The 17502-nt window shown below is 49.4% G+C and overlaps 1 protein-coding gene across 1 annotated transcript in view; it reads left to right on the top strand.

Moving 5' to 3' along the window:
• The first annotated feature begins 12412 nt into the window (after positions 1-12412).
• Positions 12413-17502, top strand: part of LOXL2 (lysyl oxidase like 2) — a 58900-nt gene continuing 53810 nt past the window's right edge. Inside the window, exon 1 of the mRNA XM_071579081.1 lies at positions 12413-12490. The gene's annotated coding sequence lies outside the window, so the exon portion shown is untranslated. The remainder of the gene's footprint in view (positions 12491-17502) is intronic.

Consider the following 17502-nt stretch of genomic DNA (forward strand, 5'->3'; position numbering starts at 1 on the left):
CCTTTGGTGTGTGGGTATTTTATTGCACAGTGTCACATTTGCATCCAACTGGCAAAAGTTCCTTTTAACAGGTGGGAATGTGCTGGAAAATGGGATATTTTTATTATTAGAGAACTAGATATGTTGATTTTTTATCATAATTTAAAAATCTGGACACTCTGAACTGTTTTATTCTCCTTTTTTGAGGAAATTTAACTGAACTGCACCTAAATTTGGGTGTTAAATTTCCTGCTCTTTCCAACCAGTGTCTGGGTTGGAATCAGAAAAATTCAGTTCATTTGGGGGGAGAATTTCCAAGTGGAATCTTTAAGTGAACGTTCCAAAAAGCATCTTCCTTTTGTAAAGGATGTTTTTGTAGCTGAAGACTCAAAGCACTGAGAGCACCTGAGTGGAAGGCCCAGCTGAGAGTGAGGGATGAGACAACCCCCCCTCTGTTCTGGGGGTGGAACTGGGCACAGACTGTGGCACTCCTGATAAGAATTATCAGAAAACTGGCACTGCCTGTTGCTGCAGAGCCTGAATTTCCTGGTTTTGAGCTGCCTGAGATTCTCATTTCAGGCTCAGATAAAGAAGGAGAAGGGAGAGGAAGTGGCTGGCAAAATCCAGGCACATGCCAAGGGTCTCCTGGCAGAAGAGAAAGAGTCTCAAAGGCCATAAAAGAGCCATTAACAACCTGATAAAATCATTAAAAATACCATTTACAAAGGTGGATGTTGCAGCCCTAAAACAGAATTTCCTTTTAGATGCTGCAGTGAGGTGAGAAGCACAGAACCCCTGAATGCTTTGGGTGGGAAGGGGCATTAATGCCCACCCAGTGCCCACCCCTGAGTGGGCAGAGACACCTCCCACTGCTCCAACCCCAACCCGGCCTTGGAATGAGGGACGGGGGAGGAATATTGTGGTCAACACTAAACCCAGCTGGCCCTGAAGGGCTTGAGGAGTTGGATCTGAAATCCCCTGGGATGAAGGAGAAAATAAAAAGGGAGGAAATAAAAAGGGAGGAAATGAAAAGGGAGGAAATAAAATGGAGAAAATAAAAAGGGAGAAAAGGGAGAAAATGAAAAGGGAGAAAATGAAAAGGGAGGAAATAAAAAAGGAGAAAATAAAAAGGGAGAAAATAAAAAGGGAGAAAAGGGAGAAAATGAAAAGGGAGAAAAGGGAGAAAATGAAAAGGGAGAAAATAAAAAGGGAGAAAAGGGAGAAAATAAAAAGGGAGAAAATAAAATGGAGAAAATAAAAAGGGAGAAAAGGGAGAAAATAAAAAGGGAGAAAATAAAATGGAGAAAATAAAAAGGGAGAAAAGGGAGAAAATGAAAAGGGAGAAAATAAAAAGGGAGAAAATAAAAAGGGAGGAAATAAAAAGAGAGAAAAGAGAGAAAATAAAAAGGGAGGAAATAAAAAGAGAGAAAAGAGAGAAAATGAAAAGGGAGAAAATAAAAAGGGAGAAAATGGAAAGGGAGAAAATAAAAAGGGAGAAAATAAAAAGGGAGAAAAGGGAGAAAATGAAAAGGGAGAAAATAAAAAGAGAGAAAAGGGAGAAAATGAAAAGGGAGAAAATAAAAAGGGAGAAAAGGGAGAAAATGAAAAGGGAGGAAATGAAAAGGGAGGAAATAAAAAAGGAGAAAATAAAAAGGGAGAAAATATAAAGGGAGGAAATGAAAAGGGAGAAAATAAAATGGAGAAAATAAAAAGGGAGAAAAGGGAGAAAATGAAAAGGGAGAAAATGAAAAGGGAGAAAAGGGAGAAAATAAAAAGGGAGAAAATAAAAAGGGAGAAAAGGGAGAAAATTAAAAGGGAGAAAATGAAAAGGGAGAAAATAAAAAGGGAGGAAATAAAAAAGGAGAAAATAAAAAGGGAGAAAATAAAAGGGGAGGAAATAAAAAGGGAGAAAATAAAAAGGGAGAAAAGGGAGAAAATGAAAAGGGAGGAAATAAAAAGGGAGAAAATAAAAAGGGAGAAAATAAAAAGGGAGGAAATGAAAAAGGAAGGAAATAAAAAGGGAGGAAATAAAAAGGGAGGAAATAAAAAGGGAGAAAATAAAAAGGGAGAAAATGAAAAGGGAGAAAAGGGAGAAAATGAAAAGGGAGAAAATAAAAAGGGAGAAAATGAAAAGGGAGACAATAAAAAGGGAGAAAAGGGAGAAAATGGAAAGGGAGAAAATAAAAAGGGAGGAAATGAAAAAGGGAGGAAATAAAAAGGGAGAAAATGAAAAGGGAGAAAATAAAAAGGGAGAAAAGGGAGAAAATGAAAAGGGACCACCCACCCCTGGCCAGGGAAACACAATTCCTTGGGGAGCCTCAGCACCCTCTTTCACTGCCTGTTCTGGGCTCACATTCCCAAACCACGATGGGAATGTTGATCTGTTTGGGTTTGTTGCTGCATTAACATGTTTTATTTTCTTTCTCCTGTGGCCCAGGTCCTTTCTCCAGGCCCATTAGGGCACTCAGGGGGCACAGAGGGCACTGCCCTCTGACCCCTCCCAGTCACCTGGAACGGGCAGGTGAGTGACACCAAAACTTTGCCCTTCGTGGCCTCTTAAATGGATCACTCTCCTTTCTGGTGGTGTGTTTTTGTGTGTGGAAAACGTTCAAACAAGCCCAAAGGTGGCCCCTAATGGAAGAGACCAGAGCAGGTCCCTGGGAAAGGCAGGGAATGATGGAGAGGACGTGGCTCCTCTGGGAACAGCCTTGGAAAGCAAAGGGTGTGCAGTCCCTGCAGGCCGAGGGAGGGGGCCGGGGAGCAGCAGTGGCTGCTGCAGTTTGGGGCAGGGGCACCTCGGCCTGGGCCGTTCTTTGGGCCATTGTTGCTACCAAATAACGCATGAAGTTCATTGAGGGCTGGGGTGGGCCTGGGGAGGACCTGCCGTGTCCCTGTCCCTGCTGTGTCCCTGCTGTGTCCCTGTCCCTGCTGTGTCCCTGTCCCTGTCCCTGTCCCTGCTGTGTCCCTGTCCCTGCTGTGTCCCTGTCCCTGCTCTGTCCCTGTCCCTGCTGTGTCCCTGCCGTGTCCCTGTCCCTGCTGTGTCCCTGTCCCTGCTGTGTCCCTGTCCCTGTCCCTGTCCCTGCTGTGTCCCTGTCCCTGCCGTGTCCCTGCCGTGTCCCTGTCCCTGCTGTGTCCCTGCTGTGTCCCTGTCCCTGATGTGTCCCTGTCCCTGCCGTGTCCCTGTCCCTGTCCCTGATGTGTCCCTGTCTCCCATCCCTGCTGTGTCCCTGTTCCTGCCGTGTCCCTGTCCCTGCTGTGTCCCTGTCCCTGTCCCTGCCTGGGACCTGCTGTGTCCCTGCTGTGACCCTGTCCCTGCTCTGTCCTCATCCCTGCAGTGTCCCTGTCCCTGCTGTGTCCCTGTCCCTGCTCTGTCCCTGTCCCTGCTCTGTCCCTGTCCCTGTCCCTGTCCCTGCTGTGTCCCTGTCCCTGCTGTGTCCCTGCTGTGTCCCTGTCCCTGCTGTGTCCCTGTCCCTGCCGTGTCCCTGTCCCTGTCCCTGATGTGTCCCTGTCCCTGCCATGTCCCTGTCCCTGCTGTGTCCCTGTCCCTGCCGTGTCCCTGTCCCTGTCCCTGATGTGTCCCTGTCTCCCATCCCTGCTGTGTCCCTGTTCCTGCCGTGTCCCTGTCCCTGCTGTGTCCCTGTCCCTGTCCCTGCCTGGGACCTGCTGTGTCCCTGCTGTGACCCTGTCCCTGCTCTGTCCTCATCCCTGCAGTGTCCCTGTCCCTGCTGTGTCCCTGTCCCTGCTCTGTCCCTGTCCCTGCTCTGTCCCTGTCCCTGTCCCTGCCTGGGACCTGCTGTGTCCCTGCTGTGTCCCTGTCCCTGCTGTGTCCCCATCCCTGTCGTGTCCCTGTCCCTGCTGTGTCCCTGTCCCTGTCCCTGCTGTGTCCCTGTCCCTGCCATGTCCCTGTCCCTGCTGTGTCCCTGTCCCTGTCCCTGCCTGGGACCTGCTGTGTCCCTGTCCCTGCTCTGTCCTCATCCCTGCTGTGTCCCTGTCCCTGCTGTGTCCCTGTCCCTGCTCTGTCCTCATCCCTGCAGTGTCCCTGTCCCTGCTGTCTCCCTGTCTCTGCTGTCTCCCTGTCCCTGCTGTGTCCCCGTCCCTGCTGTCTCCCTGTCCCTGCTGTGTCCCCATCCCTGCTGTCTCCCTGTCCCTGCTGTGTCCCCATCCCTGCTGTCTCCCTGTCCCTGCTGTGTCCCTGTCCCTGCTGTGTCCTTGTCCCTGCTGTCTCCCTGTCCCTGCTGTGTCCCCATCCCTGCTGTCTCCCTGTCCCTGCTGTGTCCCCATCCCTGCTGTGTCCCTGTCCCTGCCGTGTCCCTGTCCCTGCTGTGTCCCTGTCCCTGCTGTCTCCCTGTCCCTGCTGTGTCCCTGTCCCTGCCTGGGACTTGCTCCTGGCAGGGCTTTCCAGGTCACCCTCCCTCTGCTCAAAGAATGGGTGACAGGGACTTTGTCACCTGCCTGTGCTTGGAGGGCTTTGGGTGGGCAGGGAGGGGGCTGGGAGGGTTTGGGGGCTGAGTTAGGGGGGTCTTCCTAATTAATGCTGGGGGATCCTTCCTAATTAATACTGGGGGAGCCTTCCTAAATAATGCTGAGGGATCCTAAATAATGCTGAGAGATCCTTCCCAAATAATGCTGAGGGATCCTTCCTAAATAGGGCATCATCCTTCCTAAATAGTGAGGGATCCTTCCTAAATAGTGCTGGGAGATCCTAAATAATGCTGAGTGATCCTTCCTAATTAATGCTGTGTGATCCTTCCTAAATAGTGAGGGATCCTTCCTAAATAATCCTGGATGATCCTTCCTAAATAATGCTGGGGAATCCTTCCCAAACTCTGGATGATCCTTCCCAAACTCTGGATGATCCTTCCCAAACACTGAGTGATCCTTCCCAAACTCTGGATGATCCTTCCCAAACACTGAATGATCCTTCCCAAACTCTGGATGATCCTTCCCAAACACTGAATGATCCTTCCCAAACACTGAATGATCCTTCCCAAACTCTGGATGATCCTTCCCAAACACTGAATGATCCTTCCCAAACTCTGAATGATCCTTCCCAAACACTGAATGATCCTTCCCAAACTCTGGATGATCCTTCCCAAACACTGAGTGATCCTTCCCAAACACTGAATGATCCTTCCCAAACACTGAGTGATCCTTCCCAAACTCTGGATGATCCTTCCCAAACACTGAGTGATCCTTCCCAAACTTTGGATGATCCTTCCCAAACTATGGATGATCCTTCCCAAACTCTGGATGATCCTTCCCAAACTCTGGATGATCCTTCCCAAACACTGAATGATCCTTCCCAAACTCTGGATGATCCTTCCCAAACTCTGGATGATCCTTCCCAAACACTGAATGATCCTTCCCAAACTCTGGATGATCCTTCCCAAACTCTGGATGATCCTTCCCAAGCCCTTTATGATCCCCCTCCCAGCCTTGCAGTGAATCCTCTGCCAATGCAGCAGTTGGAGCTCCATCCTTGACCTGATTGTGGAAGTTCCTGCCCAGCACAGAGCGAGGGGCAGAGCCTGTCCCTGCCAGGACATGCCCCAGGCCTGGCACAGGGAACCAGCACAGAACCCTCCCCAGCTCTGCCCAAAGAGCCTCGTGAGGCTGAGGAGGGATTGGGGTTTGCCTGGGAGTGAAGGAGAGCAGCAGGTCCTGTCCTTGAGCCTGGAATGGGAGCCCAGGACAAGTGAAAACCCAGAAAAAAAAAAGCTCTTCCCAAGTGGTTTTCCTTCCCCCTCTGGATTCCACAGGGATCCTCCTCCCTTCCTGATTCCAGGAAGCACGTTCAGGTCCTCCTCTCTTCTTCCCTTTTGGACTCGATGCTCTCAGAGGTCTTTTCCAACCCAATCCATTCCATGATTTGATGATTTTCCTTGGATGTGGCTTTCCCAGCAGAATTCCTGCCGGAGAGGAGGGGAGGGCAGATCCCTGCGGTGCCTTCCCTGGCTCTGGAGCCCTGGCAGAGCTCAGCTTTGGGAGGGGCACTCTTGCCATCTAGTGGGAGGGCATGGGAAGCCTCCAGGACCTCTGGGATCCCTTTGGATAAGGCACAATCCAAATTTTCCCTGGATTTTTAATGCTTGGTGTGGGATTAGCTCATCCTGCTTCCTCCCAGTGTTGTCACTGCCTCCAGCTGGATTTCTCCCTCATTTCCTTCCTAGAAATCCCACTCTTTGGGATCCTCTTTGTTTCCACCTTTCTGTGCTCATCTCCTGGGTGGCTGAGCTGACAGACTGAACCTGTCAGGAATCTGTCAGGAATCTGTCAGGAATCTGCCAGGAATCTGCCAGGAATCTGTCAGGGATCTGTCAGGAACCTGCCAGGAACCTGCCAGGAATCTGCCAGGAATCTATCAGGAATCTGTCAGGAATCTGTCAGGAACCTGCCAGGAATCTGTCAGGAATCTGTCAGGGATCTGTCAGGAATCTGTCAGGAACCTGTCAGGAACCTGCCAGAAATCTGTCAGGAATCTGTCAGGAATCTGTCAGGAACCTGTCAGGAATCTGCCAGGAATCTGTCAGGAATCTGTCAGGAATCTGTCAGGGATCTATCAGGAATCTGTCAGGAATCTGTCAGGAATCTGTCCATGTTGGGAAGGATATTTGCTGGATTCTGTGTGGCACCAGAAGTTTTCCTTGTGGGAAGTTGCCTTTCAACTCCTGATTCCTTCAGGCAGTGTGGAATTCTTTGGATTCCCAAAGGCAGCCAGGAATTCTGAGTGATCCCAGGCAGGGAAGGAGAAGCCCTTGTGAAGTGCCTTGGGCTGGGTTTTCCCTGGTTCCAGGAAAGCCACATTCCAGTGGGGAGAATTCAGGGCTAACTGGTCTCCTTATCCCTGGAAATGGGATTTTCTCATCCCTGGAAATGGGATTGCCCATCCCTGGAAATGGAAATCCCTATCCCAGGAAATGGGATTTTCCAATCCCTGAAAATGAAATTTCCTCATCTCTGGAAATGGGAATTTCCCCATCCCTGGAAATGGGATTTCCCCATCCCTAAAAACAGGATTCCCTATCCCTGGAAATGGGACTTCCCCACCCCTGGAAATGGCATTTCCCCACCCCTGGAAATGGGATTCCCTATCCCTGGAAATGGGATTCCCCATCCCTGGAAATGAGATTTCCCATCCCTGAAAATTGGATTTTCCTATCCCTGGAAATGGGATTTCCTCACCTCTGGAAATGGGATTCCCTATCCCTGGAAATGGAATTCCTTATCCCTGGAAATGGGATTTCCTCCTCCCTGGAAATGGGATTCCCTACCCCAGGAAATGGGATTTCCCAATCTCTAAAAATGGGATTTCCTCACCTCTGGAAATGGGAATTTCCCCATCCCTGGAAATGGGATTTCTCCATCTCTGGAAATGGGATTCCCTATCCCTAAAAACAGGATTCCCCATCCCTGGAAATGACATTTCTCCATCCCTGGAAATGGGATTCCCCATCCCAGGAAATGGGAATCCCTATCTCAGGAAATGGGATTTCCCAATCTCTGAAAATGGGATTTCCTCATCCCAGGAAATGGGATTTCCCAATCTCTGAAAATGGGATTTCCCAATCCCTGGAAATGGGATTCCCCATCCCTGGAAATGGGATTCCCCATCCCTGGAATGTCCAAGGCCGGGTTGGAACACCCTGATCCAGTGGGAATTGTCCCTGCCCATGGCAGGGGGTGACACTGGGATGATCTTTAAGGTTCTTTCCAACCCAACCCATTCCAGGATTCCAATTCCCACAGGGATTAAACACAGGGAAATCAATTCTAAACTGGACCTACTTCTCCAGAATTCCTGGGATTTCAAACTACACCTTTCCAAAGGAAATTTGTGTGGAAACTACCACGTGTCCCCAACCCTGTCCCAGAGCCCGGAGGTCCCTCAGCTCCTCAGGATCCACCAAAACTCATCCCTGCCTGGAACAACTGCCCTGGATCTTGGGAATTGGAAAGGTCAGGCCAACCTGTGGCTCCAGAGAGTCTCCAGGGTGCAAACACGAGGTGTGGGGAAGGTAATGAGCCTTCCCTTGTTAGCAGAACTGCTAATTAGGGGGGAGATTATGGGAGCAAACAGCCTGTACCCAATTCGGGGAGCACCGACCGTGACTCCGCGGGCACTGCCAGTCGTGCCGTGCCCCGGTGGCAAAGGTGTGGCCTGGAGGCAGAGACAGGAGCAAACAGGTGGGAAGGGATGGAACCCGGAATGTGTGTGGCCAGGACATGGATTCAGCTGGAGCTGGGGTGGGAATATCCATGTGTGGGACTAACACAGGGATTTGGGGTGGGAATATCCACATGTGGGACTTGCACAGGGATTTGGGGTGGGAATATCCATGTGTTGGACTAACACAGGGATTTGGGGTGGGAATATCCATGTCTGGGACTAACACAGGGATTTGGGGTGGGAATATCCATGTGTTGGATTAACACAGGGATTTGGGGTGGGAATATCCATGTCTGGGACTAACACAGGGATTTGGGGTGGGAATATCCATGTCTGGGACTTGCACAGGGATTTGGGGTGGGAATATCCATGTGTTGGACTAACACAGGGATTTGGGGTGGGAATATCCATGTCTGGGACTAACACAGGGATTTGGGGTGGGAATATCCACATGTGGGACTTGCACAGGGATTTGGGGTGGGAATATCCACATGTGGGACTTGCACAGGGATTTGGGGTGGGAATATCCATGTCTGGGATGTGCACAGGGATTTGGGGTGGGAATATCCATGTGTGGGACTTGCACAAGGATTTGGGGTGGGAATATCCATGTGTGGGACTTACACAGGGATTTGGGGTGGGAATATCCACATGTGGGACTTGCACAGGGATTTGGGGTGGGAATATCCATGACTGAGACTTACACAGGGATTTGGGGGTGGGAATATCCATGTGTGGGACTTGCACAGGGATTTGAGGTGGGAATATCCATGTCTGGGACTAACACACGGATCTGGGGTGGGAATATCCACATGTGTGACTTGCACAGGGATTTGGGGTGGGAATATCCATGTGTGGGACTTGCACAGGGATTTGGGGTGGAAATATTTTGTTCAGTTCTGGGCCTCTCAGTTGAGGAAAGAGATTGAGGGGCTGGAGCGGGGCCAGAGAAGAGCAACGAGGCTGGAGAAGGGACTGGATGTGGCACTGAGTGTCCTCTGAAACACCTCCAGGGACAGAGAATCCAACATGTCTTGATCCAACCCCACTGTGATCACCAGCCCAGGGCACAGAGTGCCAGAGTGATCCCAGTGGGGTTGGATCAAGGGTTGGATTTGATGATCTCAGAGGTCTCTTCCAATCCAAGTGAGAAGAGCAACGAGGCTGGAGAAGGGACTGGAGCACAAGTGCTGTGGGGAGAGGCTGAGGGAGCTGGGGGTGTTCAGCCTGGAGAAGAGGAGGCTCAGAGGTGACCTCAGCACTGTCTGGAACTGCCTGAAGGGAAGTTGTGGCCAGCTGGGGGTTGGTCTCTTCTCCCAGGCACTCAGCAATAGGACAAGGGGGCATGATGGGCTCAAGCTCTGCCAGGGGAAATTGAAGTTGGAGAGCAGAAAGAAATTCTTTGCAGAGAGAGTGCTCAGGGATTGGAATGGGCTGCCCAGAGAGGGGGTGGATTCCCCATCCCTGGAGGGTTTGAACCTGAGCTTGGCCGTGGCACTGAGTGCCATGATCTGGTAAAGGGACTGGAGTTGGACCAAGGGTTGGACTTGATGATCTTGGAGGTCTTTTCCAACCCAATCCATTCTGTGATTCTGTGGATGTGGCACTGAGGGAGAATCCACCATGTCTTGATCCAACCCCACTGGGATCACCAGCCCAGGGCACAGAGTGCCAGAGTGATCCCAGTGGGGTTGGATCAAGGGTTGGACTTGATGATCTCAGAGGGCTTTTCCAACCCAATCCATTCTATGATATCCACGTGTGGAGTCAGTGGGTGCTGGAAATCAGTGCCCTCCACTGGGGCTCAGGCTGAGGGACCTGCCAAGTGCCTTTGCCACACGATGCCAATCCAGTCTGAGCTGCATTTTTTCCCTGTGTGGCTTTTTCTGTCTGATTTTGAGAACCTTTCAAATATTTTTTTTCCTAAGTGCTTTTCCTTTGGTCTTAACCAGCTGCTGTGGGAAGGGGGCAGCAAATTCCCTGAATCCAGCACATTCCCTGGCAGAGCTGGGCTGAATTCCTGCTGGATGTCTCATCTTCTGCAAGCAGAGAGCTCTTCCATCAGCTGGAAACCTCCATGGCATCTTTATCCTCACCTGACCCGGGCACTGGCACAGCATTTCTGGGCAGGGCTCTGGGCTGCTCCCTGCCCTGACCAGCAGACACTGGCACATTCCATCCCCCCCTGGCCAAGCTCCTGGGAGCTTCCTGCCAGTCTGGAAAAGCTCTGGAATGCTTGGCTGGGACACCTCATGTTCCCTGAGCCAGGCTGGACCCCCAGGGTGGAGGTGGCTGTGCTGCTGCTGATGGCGCTTCCCAGGGTTTCTCCTCTTTCCCAAGAATTCCTGGTGCTGGAAGGAACCTTAAAGCCCATCCAGTGCCACCCTCACCATGGGCAGGGGCACCTTCCACTATCCCAAGTTGCTCCAACCTGGCTTTGGACACTTCCAGCCACAGCTTGTCTGGGAATTCCATCCCAGCAGGGAAGAATTCCTTCTGTACATCCAATTTATTTCCTTTAATTGTGGTGCCCACTCCAGTGCCACGTCCCTTTCCAAAGGTGGCACCAGAGGGTGGGGAATTGCTCAAATCAGGGGCAGAGCAGCTGGAACTGGGAGCAAAAGCTGCTTTTCCCAGGGCTGGGAAAATGGAGTTGGGCTCTGAGCAGGAGGCAGGAATTCCCTGGTGTGGGGAATTGTGCTGGGAAGTGCTGGAAAGTCTGGGAAAACATCAATATTCCCAAGCCTTGATAGAATTCCCAATATCTGTTCCCAAGGAACAGCCTGGGATAACTGTACTATTCCTACTCCTCCATGTAATTCCCAAAATCTGGGAACACCTGGGAGCATCCTGGGATAACTTTAATATTTCTGACCCTCCATATAATTCCCGATACCTGGGAGCATCCTGGGATAACTTTACTATTCCTAATCCTGATATAATTCCCAATATCTGGGAACATCTGGGAGCATCCTGGGGTAATTTTGCTATTCCTAATCCTCCATACAATTCCCAACATCTGGGAGCCTCCTGGGATAACTTTACTATTCCTAATCCTCCATATAATTCCCAATATCTGGGAGCCTCCTGGAATAATTTTATTATTCCTACCCCTCCATATAATTCCCAACATCTGGGAGCATCCTGGGATAACTTTGCTATTCCTAATCCTCCATATAATTCCCAATATCTGGGAATATCTGGGAGCCTCCTGGGATAACTTTGCTATTCCTAATCCTCCATATAATTTCCAATATCTGGGAGCATCCTGGGATAACTTTACTATTCCTAATCCTGATGTAATTCCTAATATCTGGGAACACCTGGGAGCATCCTGGGATAAGTCTACCATCCCTAATCCTCCATATAATTCCCAATATCTGGGAGCATCCTGGGATAACTTTACTATCCCTGCCCCTCGATGTAATTCCCAATATCTGGGAGCATCCTGGGATAACTTTACTATTCCTAATCCTCCATATAATTCCCAATATCTGGGAGCATCCTGGGATAACTTTACTATCCCTGCCCCTCGATGTAATTCCCAATATCTGGGAATATCTGGGAGCATCCTGGGATAACTTTGCTATTCCTAATCTTCCATATAATTCCCAATATCTGGGAATATCTGGGAGCCTCCTGGGATAATTTTGCTATTCCCAATCCTCCATATAATTTCCAATATCTCGGAGCATCCTGGGATAACTTTACTATCCCTGCCCCTCGATGTAATTCCCAATATCTGGGAATATCTGGGAGCATCCTGGGATAACTTTGCTATTCCTAATCTTCCATATAATTCCCAATATCTGGGAATATCTGGGAGCCTCCTGGGATAACTTTGCTATCCCTGCCCCTCCATACAATTCCCAACATCCGGGAGCCTCCTGGGATAATTTTGCTATTCCCAATCCTCCATATAATTCCCAATATCTGGGAATATCTGGGAGCCTCCTGGGATAACTTTGCTATCCCTGCCCCTCCATACAATTCCCAACATCCGGGAGCCTCCTGGGATAACTCCACCATCCCTACCCCTCCATATAATCCCCACATCCATTCTCCGGGATCACCCTGCTCGAACTCTGCCCTTCCCACCCCTCCCCGCGCCTCTCCCGGTTTTTCCCTCCCCATTCCCCGTGTCCCGGTGCTCCGCTCGGGTTACAGAGCGGGCGATCCCAGCTCGGCCGGAGGGGTTGGCTCTTGGGAGGGGTTTCTGCGGCAGCTCCGCTGAAATTGGCCGCTCCTCGCTGCCTTTTTCCCGAGCCGCGGGACCTTTCCCAGCTCAGAATCCTCCGGGAAAGGATCCGATGAGCCAGAGGTTGTCCCACCGCTAATTCCGAGGTAAATCCAGAGTTATTACTGCGCTGATTAATGAATTGAAACATTTCTAAAACTCTCTCGCTCCCCGGGGCTGGAAGTTTTCCTTCCATTCTTTTCCTCTTTTCTTTCTCTTCCGTCTTATAAAACACGGAAAGGACTGGGGGGGGGGGGGAAATGAAGATATTCCTTGGAATTCCTGTGCCCTGAGAGTGGGTTTGGCACTGGTGGGGTGGGCACGGATATTGTGGCACTTTGGATATTGTGGCACTTTGGATATTGTGGCATTTGTGGCACTTTGGATATTGGGGCATTTTTGGATATTGGGATTTCGGATATTGGGATTTGGGATATTGTGGCACTTTGGAAAGATGTGATTTTTTTTTTCCCCCCTCTTTGCACGTTCAGCTGAAACAAAACCAACAAAAAAATAAATAATAAAAAGACGTGTTACAAACTGCCTGTGCATGTGCTGTAATATTGCCCAAATCTGCTGAATTTGGAACAGAAATGCCCAACCCAGGCTCTGATATTGCCCAAATCTGCTGAATTTAGGACAGAAAAGCTCAGCCCAGGCTCTGATATTGCCCAAATCTGCTGAATTTGGGACAGGAAAGCTCAGCCCAGGCTCTGATATTGCCCAAATCTGCTGAATTTGGAACAGAAATGCCCAACCCAGGGTCTGATATTGCCCAAATCTGCTGAATTTAGGACAGAAAAGCTCAGCCCAAGCTCTGATATTGCCCAAATCTGCTGAATTTAGGACAGAAAAGCCCAGCCCAGGCTCTGATATTGCCCAAATCTGCTGAATTTGGAACAGAAAAGCTCAGCCCAGGCTCTGATATTGCCCAAATCTGATGAATTTAGGACAGAAAACTCAACTCAGGTTCTAATATTGCCCAAATCTGCTGAATTTAGGACAGAAAAGCCCAGCCCAGGCTCTGATATTGCCCAAATTTGCTGAATTTAGGACAGAAAAGCTCAGCCCAGGCTCTGATATTGCCCAAATCTGCTGAATTTGGAACAGAAAAGCTCAGCCCAGGCTCTGATATTGCCCAAATCTGCTGAATTTAGGACAGGAAAGCTCAGCCCAGGCTCTGATATTGCCCAAATTTGCTGAATTTGGGACAGAAAAGCTCAGCCCAGGCTCTGATATTGCCCAAATCTGCTGAATTTGGGACAGAAAAGCTCAGCCCAGGCTCTGATATTGCCCAAATCTGCTGAATTTAGGACAGAAAAGCTCAGCCCAGGCTCTGATATTGCCCAAATCTGGTGAATTTGGAACAGAAAAGGTCAGCCCAGGTTCTGATATTGCCCAAATTTGCTGAATTTAGGACAGAAAAGCTCAGCCCAGGGTCTGATATTGCCCAAATCTGCTGAATTTAGGACAGAAAACTCAACTCAGGTTCTAATATTGCCCAAATCTGCTGAATTTAGGACAGAAAAGCCCAACCCAGGCTCTGATATTGCCCAAATTTGCTGAATTTAGGACAGGAAAGCTCAGCCCAGGCTCTGATATTGCCCAAATCTGCTGAATTTGGAATAGAAATGCCCAACCCAGGCTCTGATATTGCCCAAATCTGCTGAATTTGGAACAGAAAAGCTCAGCCCAGGCTCTGATATTGCCCAAATCTGCTGAATTTGGAATAGAAATGCCCAGCCCAGGCTCTGATATTGCCCAAATCTGCTGAATTTGGGACAGAAAACTCAACTCAGGCTCTGATATTGCCCAAATTTGCTGAATTTAGGACAGAAAAGCTCAGCCCAGGCTCTGATATTGCCCAAATCTGCTGAATTTAGGACAGGAAAGCTCAGCCCAGGCTCTGATATTGCCCAAATCTCATTAATTTAGAACAGAAAAGCTCAGCCCAGGTTCTAATTTTGCCCAAATCTGCTGAATTTAGGACAGACTCACCACATGCCATCCCCATTGTGTAAATGTTAAACTGCACAACCACTTTGAATCCTCCTCTCTCAATAACTCTGCTCTTTCCCAGAAAAAATAAAAAAATAAAGCAGCAGTGCAGATGTTTCCCATTGGCAGAAGGTGAGAAATATGTCCTTAATTAAGGAAAACTCTTCTGCTGTCATTGCTTTGGGGATTCCCAGCCCTCTGTAAAGCAGCTCTGGGGCTACAGGAACTCTTCAAAGCTGTTTTAAAACAGGAAGTTTTGGGATAACTCCGGGATTTGGAGCGGGATCCACCTGGAAAACTGCACGGCAGAACTGGGGGATGTTTAATCCAGCCCAGCCTGGGCTCTGATTCCTCCCTAAAAACTCTGTTTTCTTTCAGCTGGATTCCTATTGTTTAATTAACCAGATGTTCTCTGGGTAGATGAAAAGATCTAAAGAGAGTTTAGAAACCCGGGAGTGCAGCAGGAAAACTGTTTCTCATCTCTCAGGGATGACATTGTGGTGCTTTCAAACTCCTCCTGAGCACAGGCTGGGAAAAAAAAACACCTCTGGGGTTTCCTCCTCATCGATTTTCCTCCAATTTCAACCACCCCCAGGGCTGGAATTTCCTTACTGGGAAGGTGAAGAGTATTTAAAAAGACATAAAATGAAATAAAAGCACGAGCTGAGCCAACCCTGATGCTGCAGGAGGGAGAAGGGCAGGATGATGGGGGAGCATCCCCAAAAAAGGTTTAATTAATTAATAATCTTGTTTAATCCTTCAGTCAGGTGTTGGTGAGGCTTCAAACTGCTCTGCAGTCAAACCCAGGGGGAGCTTCGTGGGCTCTGGGAGGGAGGGCAGGGATGGGAAGGGAGGGCAGGGATGGGAAGGGAGGGCAGGGATGGGAACTCAGGGCAGGGATGGGAACTCAGGGCAGGGATGGGAAGGGAGGGCAGGGGTGGGAAGGGAACTCAGGGATGGGAACTCAGGGCAGGGATGGGAAGGGAGGGCAGGGATGGGAACTCAGGGCAGGGATGGGAACTCAGGGCAGGGATGGGAACTCAGGGCAGGGATGGGAAGGGAGGGCAGGGATGGGAACTCAGGGCAGGGATGGGAACTCAGGGCAGGGATGGGAACTCAGGGCAGGGATGGGAAGGGAGGGCAGGGATGGGAGGGGAGGGCAGGGATGGGAACTCAGGGCAGAGATGGGAAGGGAGGGCAGGGATGGGAAGGGAGGGCAGGGGTGGGAAGGCAGGGCAGGGATGGGAAGGGAGGGCAGGGATGGGAACTCAGGGCAGGGATGGGAACTCAGGGCAGGGATGGGAAGGGAGGGCAGGGATGGGAACTCAGGGCAGGGATGGGAACTCAGGGCAGGGATGGGAAGGGAGGGCAGGGATGGGAACTCAGGGCAGGGATGGGAAGGGAGGGCAGGGATGGGAAGGGAGGGCAGGGATGGAAGGGAGGGCAGGGATGGGAAGGGAGGGCAGGGATGGGAAAGGAGGGCAGGGATGGGAACTCAGGACAGGGATGGGAACTCAGGGCAGGGATGGGAAGGGAGGGCAGGGATGGGAACTCAGGGCAGGGATGGGAAGGGAGGGCAGGGATGGGAACTCAGGGCAGGGATGGGAAGGCAGGGCAGGGATGGGAACTCAGGGCAGGGATGGGAACTCAGGGCAGGGATGGGAACTCAGGGCAGGGATGGGAAGGGAGGGCAGGGATGGGAACTCAGGACAGGGATGGGAACTCAGGGCAGGGATGGGAACTCAGGACAGGGATGGGAACTCAGGGCAGGAAGTTTTTAAGCAGCTTGGAAAAGCCACCAAGGGGGGAGAGTTTTGGGGATGCAGCAGAAGATCCTTCAGTGGTGTGATTTAATGGATAATCCACGTGTTTTGCTGGGAATTCTATCCCTTCCCGAGTTAAAATGCATTCCTAGGGATGAGCCCTGGATTTTTGGAATATTTCACTCCCAAATTCTTGGTCTTTGCCGCCTCACCAGTTCCTTCCTTCCTTCTTTTTACATTTATTTTAACCTTTCCCTCCTTCTCCTCCCGAGCAATCCCACGACATTCCCATAAAACCAGAGCTGCCATTCCAGGGATTGGGAGGATTTTGGGAGAGTTTGGGCCGATTTCCATCGCGGTGGGTTTGCAGTGCCCTTCTCGGGCTGCTCCGGGGCCACGTGTGTGTGTGCAGAGCTTTGTTTACTACGAACATCTGCAAAAACACCCACCGAGAGCAGCAGGAAAAGCTCCCGATCCACAGTTTGTTATTCCAAGCGATGGTTCCCAGGAATAACAACGAGCTGGTTTGGAATCCATCCGTGTCCCGCTGGGGGATTAATTAGGATGGTTAATTAACACCCAGAGGGATGAGCTCCCACTCCCTGGGGGATGTTTGTGGCCACCTGGAAAGCTCCATCTCTGAATTTTGGGATATTTAACCCAAGTTTTGGTTCTGCCTCACACACAAAATAAATCTTTGGGGATTAATTTTTCCCTTTAGATTCCTATATATTCCTATATTATTTTTTACTTTATATTCATATATTTTTTGTATTTTATATATATATATAATTTTATATTTTATATTTATATATAATTTTATATTTTATATTTATATATAATTTTATATTTTATATTTATATATTATTTTATATTTTATATTTATTTATTATTTCATATTTCTATATTTCTATATTATATTTCTATACTTATATATTATTTTATATTTATATATTTATATGTTATATTTTTATAGTTATATGGTTCTATATTATATTTATATATTTACATTTACATCTTTATATATTTATAATTGTATTACATATTTTATATATAATTCCCACTCTGGTTGTGCTGAGCAGAAATTGCTTGGTCACCATAAATTGCATTTTAAGTGAGGAATTTATCCCTCTAGGAGCAGAAAAATCACTTTTTCTGTTTAATTCTCTTGGAAGTGTATTTGGGAGTTGTGGAATCTCACAATGATTTGGGGTGGAAGGGACCTCAAAGGGGCATCTCATCCCACCCTGCCCTGGGCAGGGACACCCTCACTGTCCCAGGGACACCCCCACAGTCCCAGGGACACCCCCACTGTCCCAGGGTCACCTCCCACTGTCCCAGGGACACCCCCACTGTCC

Source organism: Pithys albifrons, chromosome 29 (genome assembly GCF_047495875.1).
Source record: "Pithys albifrons albifrons isolate INPA30051 chromosome 29, PitAlb_v1, whole genome shotgun sequence".
Classification (NCBI taxonomy): domain Eukaryota; kingdom Metazoa; phylum Chordata; class Aves; order Passeriformes; family Thamnophilidae; genus Pithys; species Pithys albifrons.